The sequence below is a fragment of the Hippopotamus amphibius genome, chromosome 2 (assembly GCF_030028045.1).
Source record: "Hippopotamus amphibius kiboko isolate mHipAmp2 chromosome 2, mHipAmp2.hap2, whole genome shotgun sequence".
NCBI lineage: Eukaryota > Metazoa > Chordata > Mammalia > Artiodactyla > Hippopotamidae > Hippopotamus > Hippopotamus amphibius.
Genome location: NC_080187.1, coordinates 190,267,255 through 190,280,136, shown reverse-complemented (window position 1 = coordinate 190,280,136; position 12,882 = coordinate 190,267,255). Strand labels below are relative to the sequence as shown.

General features: G+C 44.3%; 1 pseudogene; it reads right to left on the bottom strand.

Annotated features, from left to right (window-relative positions):
* Positions 1–12,026, bottom strand: part of LOC130844689 (tigger transposable element-derived protein 1-like) — a 102,915-nt pseudogene extending 90,889 nt beyond the window's left edge.
* Between the last annotated feature and the right edge of the window lie 856 nt (positions 12,027–12,882).

Here is a 12,882-nt window from a genome sequence, read left to right as displayed (position 1 = left end):
AAAGCTAAAGACCTGAAAACTCTATGGACCAAGATATTACTTTTCCCAGAAGTGCAGCTGAAAGCTACAACGTTAGAGAGTAGCACTGGCTCTTGAAAAGAGTGGTTTTCTAGAAATCATCGCTGTGCACCCAAGTAGAATGCTTCAGTCCACAGCACATCCCTCGGCAAACCTTCATTCTTCTTGGGCACTTAAAGTTTATTTTTAAAAATTGTTTCTTCTTTAAAGAAATTAAACAAAATGCATTATTCAGAACAGCTGCCTCTGAGTGTGGACTCCTTGCCTCACTGACGACCCAACGCTCGGGGTCAGCTGCTAGGAGAATATTTTGGCACTTGGCAATTATTTTGCATGAGCAAGTCTTATGACTCATCAATACTTATCACTTTAATGATGCCCTCTTCTAATTTCTTCAAAGAAGTGAGGCGAGGCACCTCACTTATTAGCTTGGTAGAGCTGTAGCCGAGGGCACACTTCCAGGACACATACTAATTCACAGTGTCCCTACCGGGCAGGTGGACCTTCCTGTCCTCCAGCTGTCTGCCCATAAAAGAACAGTGAGGAGGAGTTCCAAACAGTTAATATGCTAGTCTTCCTCCTATTCCCTGGAAAGGTACAACAAATTGATGAGATAGTAAATTAGGTTTTTGGTAAATCGACTCAGTTTGACAGTAACAGTTAAATTCAAAACTAGGACATCAATAGCATTTGATAAGTCAGTCAGCTCTGTCACTTAGATGTGCTTGTGGCTGCTATAATCATCTGAAAGCAAGCAGACAATGCACACCATTCCATTCCACTCCAGCAGATCCTTTTGTAATTTCCTGTAAGTTTGTTGTGAGGCCTGAGTACTCATATTGTGGCCCTGAACTGAAGTACCAGGTGGCTCAGAGCGATGATGAGGTAAGTTCACATGAAGGTAACTGAGTGCCAATACCATCTACACCACTAGGAAATGAATCTGGCAGTCCCAAAATCAGGGTCTGTGAAGTCTCTATAAGTGATGGTGTCGCTCCCATACAAAAGCCATTCATTCCACATGGCTCAATGGAGGTTGCTGTGCAAGTAGAATCCAATACTGTAGCTCACAAGTCTAAAGTTCCCTTCTTCAGCCAACCTGTTGCCCACAATTGGAGGTGTGGTTTTCTGCTCTCCAAAAGGAACTGTCTCCCTCCATCTTCCTTTGCAGATCCACCCAAATTACAGCTCTGGCTGTGAAGAAGGGTTGGGAAGAATGACTGCATAGTAAAAAAAGGTATTTTTGAAAGGTAATTGCACTGTTTGCTGGTTCTGCTCCAAGTCTAGCCCACGGAGTCAAAATATATCAAAATGACACAAGAAAGCCTCATTGAAAAGTTGTCCTATGCATGGCTCATGCCTTTCACTAACTGAAGACATATGCTCCCAATAGCCCGTTGCAGACCATGTTCTATGGAGATGACGGCCTTGCTCCAACTCCTCAGGGATTCTCTGAGAGGAGAGGAAAATTCTCTGGGCAGACTCCACTTCTGCTGGGGCTCCCTCTAGGAGGGGTCCTATCTACTTCTTTCCACACTCAGACCTTTGTACTCCATCTTGGGATGAATCCCTACTATTATAGGAGGATTGTTGCAGAAGTTTATATCCATCTCCAAATCAGCAAGCAGCAGAATATCTCTACCACATTCATTAATTTATTCAACAAGTATTTATTGAGAGCCTGCTATGTGTCAGGGATAATTTGGGGCCTTTGATATATCAGTGAATCTACCTGTGAAGCTGATGTTCAGAATAGGGGCAGTGAGAAGATACATGATGAAAATAGACATAATATAAGTAAATCAGAGAATATGTTAGTAGGTGATAAGGGTTAAGGAAATAAAAGACAGAAGCCAGATAAGGGTGACTGAGAATTCTGGGAGAGGGACAGTTATCAGTTTTAGAGCAGGGTAATCTGTAGGCCTCTTTGAGAAGGTGATGTCTGGGCAAAGCCTTGAAGGAGGTGAAGGAGTTAGTGATATTGACGTCTGGAGGTAGATCATTTCGGGCAAAGGGAACACTCGGTGAGGAAGCCATAAGTCAGGAGCACACCACCATGTTTGAGAAAGTCTAAGAGGACCCTTCCAGTATGATTGCAGAGGGATGAGTGAGGGGTAGGAGATGAGGTCAAAGAGTAGTAGGAATCCAGATCATGTGGGATCTCGTAGAGCTGTGCTTATCAAGCTTCCAAGTGCAAATTAATCACCTGGGATCTTGTGAGAATGAACAGCCGTGTCTACTTGATGTGGGGTAGGGCCTGAGATGCTGCATCTCAAACAAGTTCCCTGTTGCCTCTGGTGCTGCTGCTGAATGGCCCACACTCTAAGTAGCAGGACTTCTTACCATTGTCAACCGACAGCTCTGAGTAAAATGGGACTCCACTGCAAGATTTTGAAATATTGGGAAAAGACTGGTGGAAGAAGAGGAGAAAAGAAGGGAGACCAGTTAGGAGGCTACTGTAGTAACACAGGCAAGAGATAATGATGATTGAATCAAGGAGGTCTCTGTGGAAGCAGTTAGATTCTGGACACGTTTTGAAGGTAGAGCTATAATAATTTTCTGATGGATTAGAACCTGTGTGTGAGACAGGGGAACCAAGCTGATGCTGAAGTGTTTGACCTGAACAACTGGGAAATGGGGTGACTGTCCACTTGAACTGGGGAATGCTGCAAATGGAACGTGTTAGCAGGTAGGTTAGGAGTTCAGCTTGCATGTGATGCATTTGGCGATGTTACAAAGACAGAGTGTGGAACTTGGAAGAGAGGGCTGGACTGGAGATGAATGCAGGACTGGCTGCCAGAAGATACATAAAGCCGTAACACTGGATGAGATCACTCAGAAAGCGGGTGTAGATAGGAAAGAATAGACCAGTAACATTCCTGCAGCTCTCATCTCCTGAAGTTACGTCAGGGATCTCCTGCCCCCAGGAGACAACACAGAGGAAGCCTGGAGACAGAATTCTCTCTCAGGGTTTCCTGGAAGCAGCCCCTGTGACCTGAGTGTCTAGAGTCCCCTCTCAAGTCTCCCACAGCTCAGTCATGCAGGTAACAAGGCCTTTAGGAATGACTCATGGACAAATGCAGAGAGGGTGAAAAGATGTACTTTCCCATCCTCCACAATCTCACTTTCTATGATGAAGCCACGTCCATCAGCATGAATTATTCCAATGGTCAACACCCTGAAGTCTCTATACAGTTTGTTGAAACAGGTGAAGAACAAACAACCATTTGAGGTATGAGCATAAATATTTACTTATTCATTCAACAACAAAGTGAGCAACACAGGGCGTGAGTGCTAACATAAACAAAATAGAAGCTGCAGAGAACACCACCTCTGGATCTTACTTATCTAATTGTTTCAGTACCCTTAACAGCTGAACTTGGCTTGAGAGGCTTCAAGAACAAACCACACACACACACACACACACACACACACACACACACACACACACACACACACATGCCTTCTATTGCCCCTGGGAATCTATCTTGGATCCACTTCTCAAACCTGCTCATTCTACCTGGCCAAGCTTCTGTTGCTTTTCTACCCTAGTTTCCTCTACCTGCCACCTTGTTAATGGAATTTTAGGTTCATGTGTTTTCCTGGATTATATATCTGGCTCAGTTTTACCCATGCCTAAAGGCCAGATGCAGTTCCCAAGACCCAAGGAAGGAGAAGCTGTAGGCCCTCTGCTCATTCAGGACTGGAGATGCTTAGGGACTCTCCTTAAGAAAATTATGTTGTAATAGAACTAGAGATTACCGTTGTGACTGCTTGATAAATGAGTCAGAGTATGTATGTGTGCTCATATATTTTGATGTATACACAGAAGTGAACTATTTGTAGCAGATACTATCATGTAACTCATGGCCCTTCGGTCCATTCTGCCTTGGGTTCCATCTCAGGCTGTGGCACCATTTTTTTTTTTTTTTCAGAGGGAGAAGATTGTCATCCCCTGATAGCCACTCAAAGGTTAAGTGTATGCCTTAAAACTTTGTGGTTTCTATTAATAACCCACACTCTGGGTCTCTCATCCATGAATTTATCTATATCTTTCCTGAAGCTATTGACATTTTAGAATGTACCACCTCCTGGGGGTAATGACATAGCATTTTATGCACCACTGGAAAATGACAACGGAGAAGAAATCTGTCAAGGCCTGCTTTGGGTCCTGCGCCCACAGCCTGCCTGTTCCTACTGCAGGGAACACGTTCCTCCCACCTATAGACTAAGCCCTGTCTCAGGCTCTAGCGCCAATCCTATCTTTAATCCCAATGATTTAAAGAGTTCTCCTTCAACGGGTGACTCAGAATCAAATCACCGTAGCTGCTAGTTCTGTTAGATCACATGACCCAGTTCTACAACTGAGCGTCTGTCTTATTCCTGAGATCAGCTTCCCACCTTGTACCCCAGTTCTGGGAGCATAATCTTTGTGTTTCTCCTTTGTATCAAAGTCCTCAACTTGGTCACCTTCGCAGTACTCTCAGCCTTCCAGGAACATCTCCTGTCTCTTCATCCCAGGGCCTCTGTTTGAGTGGTGGGAATCCTTCCCCCGAACCCTGGAATTGCCAGTGTCTCCTGATGCTGCCTGTTTGCACGTCTGCCTGCTTCATGATCCCACATTTCTGTGCTCTGCCCACCTGTCAGGACTGCACAGTGTCTGGCATCTGACCCTCCACACTCACGCCTGCTGGATCCACCTGTTGTTGCTGGACGTTGGGAGGGATGCATGGATGGTACTTGCTCTACCATGTGCACACACGCAAGAGAAACAAAGAGTATTAACTTGAGCCACGACTGACCGCCACGCACATTACATACTGCTCTGTCGCAGAGGGCACCGTATGCAGTGTCTGACATGTACAGCACATCGCAACATCAACGGTGCCCCCTGGAGTTGTACTGTGCAGCCACCCTGATACCCATGACGACTGCCTGATACCCTGGGGATACACCTCAGGGACTGCACTTACAGCAAGTGAAGTGATTATCCGCATAGGTATCAGTATTTAACATATTATCAGCATTCAAGTTTGGGAATGCTGACTCCAAGCTACATGAACGTTAGTTTTAGCCTAATAACAGGGTCAGTTTCAAAGGAGAAAAGTGAGGCAGTATGCCTAATCTCAAACATTTGATAATGTTAAATAATTAATAGAAAATAAGAATTAAAACTTTCATGATTGAGGCTGCTTGCCCAGAACAGGTGGCTTAATCCTAAATGACACAGTACATGTTTCAGACTGCAATGGTCCTCAGAGCCCATGTGCGGCCTGAGGTGTGGCCTGGGGGTGCCAAAGGTATTCTCGGTTTCAATCATCTCCTCCTCCCAGCTGCCATAGAGCATACCTCCTCAACATTAAAATCAGGTTTTAAGATTAGCTGAGTTGGAGCCCTACTTAATTCCCTCATTTTCCCCTTTAACCTCCTCCCCCAAAATTTTCTTGGAAACCTAATTAGGTATTTATCTTAACACAAGTCAGCATTATCGACTTAATGGCTCATATACAAGTTTCTGAAGTGACATGTCACAGGGCAGGTGGGTGGGAGGAAAGGAGACAATAATGTCAAAATATAGGGGCAACCTAATATATTTGGCGGGGGAGTGGAAATCGACCTGAGAGGCAGGAGATGTGTGATCCAGGAGAGGTTAGACTACTTACCAACTGTGCAGCTTTGGTGAAATCACGCTATGTCTCTGGGCATCTGCCCTTTCAACCGTAAAGGTGAGGGAGGTCGGTGAGATGACGTCTAAGGTATTTTCCATCACTAAAATTGCAGGCTATAAATCTGGAAGTTGAAGCATTTTTGGCATATAGTCCCATAGTGGTGATCTTTGGACAGCACAGGGACACAGACTAAACTGATGTTAAAGAAATCCCCAACGAGGGTGGAGGAATGCCCCAAACCGACACCACCTCCTCCACCATCCGCCCAAGGACACCTCTGAAGGGAGATGAATGCCTCATTACAAAGCAGGCGCTCACACAACAGCCATGTGTAATTGAAGAGGTGGTTTCATGGGTACCATTTAAAACCTAAGGAAATTGGAAGCGGTACACATTGGCATTCATTCAGAAGGTGGTATTGTGAATACCTATTATACACCCAGATTTTCCTCTCATAAATTAGATTATAATGTACTTGGTTAATTCTAGCAAGGTATTAATAGCACATTAATCTGAGTCATAAAAATAAAGTATTTATGGATCTGATTCAGCCCTCTAAGAACCACGTGCCATATGGAAAGTGGTGTCAGAGGATGGTGTGAGGTTCACGGGTGAGTCTCCCTGCTCCCGTTCAAGGAAATGCATCCTTATCTGTCTTAGTCCACTGACACCCTCCACCCTTTAGGCTGAGCCTGAGCTCCACTGCTCTGTGAGCAGCCTGCAGCAAGCCAGCCTGCAGTCTCCCCTCTTCCTGGGTTCCTGTGGCTCTTCCCGCCTGCAGTTCATGATGCAGCTCTGTGTTCTGATCACTTTATGTTTCTCTCTAATCACTGCATATATGTAAGCCTTGACATTCCAATCAGATTAACTCCTTCAGACCAAGATCCCATGATGAATTGCTCTTTTAGCTCTTCAAGGACCTGGCACTGGAGGCTGACATATGTTTAACACTCAAGAAATACGTTTTGGGCTTCCCTGGTGGCGCAGTGGTGAAGAATCCACCTGCCAATGCAGGGGACACAGGTTCGATTCGTGGTCAAGGAAAGTCCCACATGCCATGGAGCAACGAAGCCCACATGCCACAACTACTGAGCCTGCACTCTAGAGCCCGTGAGCCACAACTACTGAGCCCACACACCACAAATACTGAAGCCCACATGCTCTAGGGCCCGCATGCCACAATAACTGAGCACGTGTGCTGCAACTACTGAAGCCCACGAGCATAGAGCCTGTGCACCACAACAAAGAGTAGCCCCCGCTCACCACAACTAGAGAAAGTCGGCGTGCAGCAACAAAGACCCAACACAGCCAAAAAGAAAAAAGAGAAAGAAAAAAAGAAAAAGAAACAAGTTTTGAAGGGAGTTAATTTCATAGACTTGTGAAAGTCTAACATGGGCCAGGTTGGGAGCTATAGCAATAGATTAAAGAATCTCTGTCTTAAGTATTTATCAAGGGAAAGAAACGAGAGACATGTCTACAAGTAATCTCTAAGACACAAAGGTCACAAAAAGAGAAACGAACAAAGTGTTTTGCAATCAAAGAGGAGAACAATTCATTTCAAATGATTGGCTAAGGTGTGGATCTCAAACTTTAGCACGCACTGGAAGCACCTGGAGGGCACATCTTGCTGGGCCCCACTTCCAGAGTTTCTTATTCAGTTGGGAAATGGCCTGAACTTTTGCATTTCTCACTAGTCCCTAGGTGATGAACTAGTCCCTAATTCAGGGCAACACTGAGAACCACTGGGCTAAAGGACAGATAGGCCTGAAATAATGAAAAGCATCTCAGCAGCTACTTTTACCTGCTTTAAAGTAAACAGTATGACTAAAGGGGTAGAGATATGGAAGGACCTACAATGTTTAGGGATGTCAAATAGCTGTATGAGGAGCTAAGGCTACCAGAAGTCAAGGGCACTATTCTGGAAGGCTTCAATGTCAAGCCAGGAAACTTGAATTACTTATTGGGCAATAGAGAATACAGATTCCAATAAAAATTTTTTTTAATGTAAATAAGACAAAGAAAGAGAATACAGATTCCTAGAAGAGGCTGGCAACAGGAGGCAATAGAAGAATGGACAAGAGGACTTGATAATTAAGTCACTAAGCCAATCTGTCTTTATTAGGGGGATAGAACTGAGACAGGTGTTCTTCCAAAAGCCACTCCATATGTTTCTGGAGCTCATCTGAGTAAGTGGGACAAAGGTCTCCATTTGGCCATTGCCCAGGGTTTGGGGACTCGTTTTTGTTATCTTCACACACACAGAAACACACAGGTACACCAGAATTTAGAACACTCCTCCTCACACATGCACTAAAGGGTGTAGCTCCAAAGCTAGGATTTAGCCCCAGTGCTAAATGCATGGGTGTGGAAGCATTACCAAATACACAGGGGGAGACAGATTTCTTACTCAAGTCAGCAGCTGTCCAGGATGAAAACTTGGTCTACCAAGTAGAGCTAAAAAGGAGGAAAATGGTATTGTACCCTCTAATCAGGTCTGTTTGAAAGAAAAAAAAAAATAGGTTTGAGCTGTCTCCCAGAATAAAAATAACAGCCAATGCATATCAAAGTGTTCTAAATACAATACATATAGTATGTTATTTAATCCTCACACAAGAGATGACTATTATTTCTGTTTTACAGATGAGTAAACTAAAACTCCGAAACATCAAGAAATGTGACAAGGTCACACAGCCACTAAGAGGGGGATTCAGGATGTGAGCTCAGAAAGGCCAAGTATCAGTATCCAGGTGTTTAACCACTACATTAGGTTTGCACCCTCAGTTGGGTAAGATTCCTAAGATTACACACCAATTTGAAAACTAAAGTCTTGATTTGTCTCTCATTTCTTCCCTCCCTTCCTCTCTTTCTTCTTTCTTTCAAATTATTACCTATGGTTTGTGAAGCACTATGCACATAGATTGATGCTGCTTTTTAAAAGTTGAGCAAAGAAGCCATTCTAAGCAGAGAAGTAATTCTAGCAGTGAATTGCATACGTGGCCAGTAAACAGGGTCTTCCAAAAGATCAAACCACTCCATGGGGCTACTCTCTCAGAGTTCAGCTTTGGCTACACTTGCAACTTAATAAAATTCCAGGACCTCATCCCCAGCCTCATTTAGTTTCCTATCACAAACCATACCGAACCTTTTTGCAATGCCAAATAGGATTCGAAACCCCCTGAAAGAAGAGTGTAAAGAGGGCTTTTATATAGTTATGGGGGAAAAAATCTTAAAACACACTCATCTGAAGGCTTCTTTCAATTCTCTCATGGAATGCTAACCTTTATTTGCAGTTTGTGAGATTCATGTCAAAAGCTTGCTATAGCCTGAGGTTTAAACCAGAGAGATTTTGACTTGGTCCTGAGGCAGGTACCTTTGTAGCTTTCTAATCTCTCTCTCTGAAGTTCAGGGCTTTTAAGAGAAGTTGGTGATGTTCCCTGCAGAGGATTTTCTGTCATTTCATGGGCAGGAATGCACGGTTGAGATACTAAGAACTGAACTTTAAATCTCTTTACATTCTGCTTAATTGCCATTATTGGCCTAATTGCAGGTACAGGGCTCAAAGAGAGCGCATGTCACTTGCCATCTGTAGCCGGAAGATGCTTGAATCAAACTGAATCTGTTCAGGATGCAAAAGACACTTTAACATATGCAGATGCCTGAAATGGCTTTACAGACCCAAATCCTTTTAATAAGCTTAAGACAGGCCTGAATTTATTTAAATGTCTAATTCTAAATGTACGTATGCCTGGTAGTAATGTTTACCATCTGTCTGACACTGCCTGTTGAGGTAATTGTCAAGCTACAGTATGACATATGGTGCACATATTTGGACCTTAAATATAACAGCCTTGGCATGAAACAATTGGAAACCAAGATTTAATCTTTGGTATCATTCAAGTTGGAGTTGAACAAACAGACACTTCTGGGCTATTACTATTTTCTTCCTTTATGATAAATACTCCTCCGTAGACACACTCGAGAACAACACTGGAGGGGCAGGCCTGGCTTCAGCGCACTATCTTTTTCTTGCTCTGGCTCTGGCACTTAGAAACCTAGCTGGAATGGCAATTCTGCAGACCAGAAGCCAGTCTTGGGCCCAGGCAGCATTTGGTGTCAGCCAACGAATATAAGGAGGGTCCCACTTGAGAGCCCAGAAGAGCCAGCAGAAGAATACAAGACAATGGCGACAACTGCAATTACTCTATCTACTCTTTATTCTATTGCCTATCTTCTCTTTTCATCTCCATTCTATTTTATTTCCCTATTTAGTTTTCCCATCATCATTCTAACATGGTGGGGTTGGAGGAAAGAGGAAGAAAGGGTAGAGGCTGACAGCTCCAAGATCCCCCCTGACGCCCTGGGGAAATGCACATGGCTCCAGGAGATGAGAACAACACCCTTTTCAAGTTATTTTGGTTAAACGATAGAGACCCTAGAGTGACAAATATCTCCGGCACTGCTCCCTTTTTTCCTTAAATACTAGCTGCACTGTAGCATTAGATACAGCTGTGTAGATGCCTAAAGCCTGACTTGAAAGACCTACTTTATGCTTGGATTAGAGGATGAGTGTAGCTATTGTGGTTGCAGTCGCTGTCTGGATCTAAAGTGATGTAAATATGGCAACAGGAATAATGTAACTCTTGCAGTAATGTAACTGAGAATGTGGTCAGTGCCTCTTCTCAATGGGAATGGCATGTCATTATACAGGGCACTCCATACAATAATAGCTTCCAGTATAAAGTCAACATAGACACTCTTTCTCTAACCCTGCTTCTATCCCTGGGCTCCACTGCCTTTTCATTTAAAAAGGAGGTATGGGGAATTCTGGAGGCTGAGCAGGACAGTCAACAATGATCTGTGTGTGCGAGGGTGTGTGTGTGTGCGGATGCCCGCACAGCTTAGGAGGCCCTGGAGATGAGAATGACAATATATGAGGTTAGCCACTATGGTCATTCAGCCTTGGATTTTCCCCCAGCATGAAATGACGATTTGATTCCACATTTTGGTATTCTGCCAAGTTCTGTATTTAAGCCTGAAGCTTAACATGTCCTCTGTTCCTAATTAGCAACAAGGCTAAATTTAGCAAAGGTTTCTCTGGTACCATCACAGTCACAAAACGATTCTAAAATCTAACATGAAGGCGTGTTACCTGATGGATTTAGGAAAAGACAAAACAAACCCGAAGGTGCCTCTCTGGGATCTGATGGCATGAGATGCTAAGAAACTTTGAGGCAAAGGGATAAAAACTGGCCATTGTGTACATATTTAAATTTTGACATGGGAAAGTCCCCCCGTGAAGCTCAGAGTATACCATGGGGCTGCCCAGGGTTACACTCTCAGAGAGGGCTGGCCCCAGGAAACGGTGAGAAAAGGACAACATTCGCCTCTCACACCTCCCAGCTCCCCCTTAGAACCCTACTGCCCCTCATCTGAGTCCTTTTCTCTGACCCTTCTCCACACCTTGAGGCTCTGATCACCTGGCAATAACATCCCACATTACCTTTCCTCCAGATTGGCCCCTCGGATTTTTAGTGCTTCTTCCCCACTCTCCACAACTTAAAAAAAAAAAAGATCAAATCTAGAAAAACTGCAAGAATAAGATGATGAACAATGAACATGTGTATAACTTTTACCTCGAGTCACCAATTATTCGCATCTTGCCACATTTACTTTCTTTTTCTTTTTCTCTTTCCTTATGTGTGTGTGTGTGTGTGTGTGTGTGTGTGTGTGTGTACGTACGATATATGGAAAATTTTTGCTTTTGTTGCTGAACTATTGGAAAGTTAGATATCCTGACTTTTTACTCCTAAGTATTTCCACATGTATCTCCTAAGAACAAGGATACTACCTAGATTACATTATACTTGGGAAATTGAACCTTGATACTCTATGACTAGCTAATATACAGCCCACTGTTATATTTCCCCAACAGTCCCACAGTGTCTGTTATAGGTCTTTTACATATGGTATCAATGTTTATGGAAGGTCTGGGCCAGTGGTTTTGCAGAATGTGCCTACTGCTATAAATCTTATCATTTTTGCTACCTCATCAGTGTTCTAAACATCACTGGACATGGTTAAGACTTATATTCTTATTTCACTTAACAAGTAAAGAATGAAGATATTGGATGACCTGCTAAAGGGCAGATACCCAACTTGGGACCAACTGAGGAACAGGGGCAGAAGAGCACATGTATGGCCCTTTCTCATCCCTTCATCTTAGCTCTCCCACAACCATACCTCCAGCTTCTGCAAGGCCTGATTTCTTTTCTTATTCCTGGCCGACACCCACTTCTCATGCAAACAGCCACTCTGAGCCACTGTAATCCTGCACTCCATCCACGTGTCTGCCTGGTAGCTGTGTCTTCCCACGCTCAGATGACAGGAATGAGACAATTTCTGCTGATAGCACTTACTCCCCACTCCTCTTTTTTCCCAGAGAGGACAGGGGATTTCCACTCCCCTCTACAAAGAGAAAAGCTATGGGGAGACTCTACTGGACCCGGGGAGGCTCTGTGAAGTGACTAGTAAAACCGGAGGATAAATCTGAGCATGCTCAGGCAGGCCCTTCCTCTTGTTCTAAGCTGCCTGCCTGAGCAGACATACTTACATGCTCACAGCATTCTGTGTGTGTTTGTGTGTGTGGTGGGTGCTGTTATGGAGATACGTTCAATTTAGAGGGCAGAGTACGGTTCCTGTGGGGCGGCACATCAAAGCCCCATTACATCCTCTGATTAGCTTCATCGAAAATAAAGCTGCTGTTTTGATGTTTATCTGTCTGATGCCTACAATTCCATGTTGTTTTTCCATCTCAGGAGGGCAAAAGGGCCTTATTTATTAGCTCTCTGCATCAGCAACTTTTCTATCAGAGCATTAACCATAAGAGAGCAGCACAGGTTTCCCACCACCCTCACCATGGGGTGGAACAAACATGATGCTTGCACTGAGCTCCTCCCTCTTGAAGGAGACAGAGGGTGGCCTGGGCTCTGGGACAATGCGGACAACTCAGGGCCACTCCAGCAGGATGGGGGTGGTGAGGACAGAGGCAGCCAGCCAGCCTCTGCTGAGCCCCAGTCTGTGGTCTGCCGGGAGACTCCACGGAAGAATTCAGAAGGTGGGAGGAGAGGCCCGGGATTCTGATAAGCAGGTGCAGAGAAAACGAAAACGGACAGCAAAGTCTCCATTTTTAACTCTT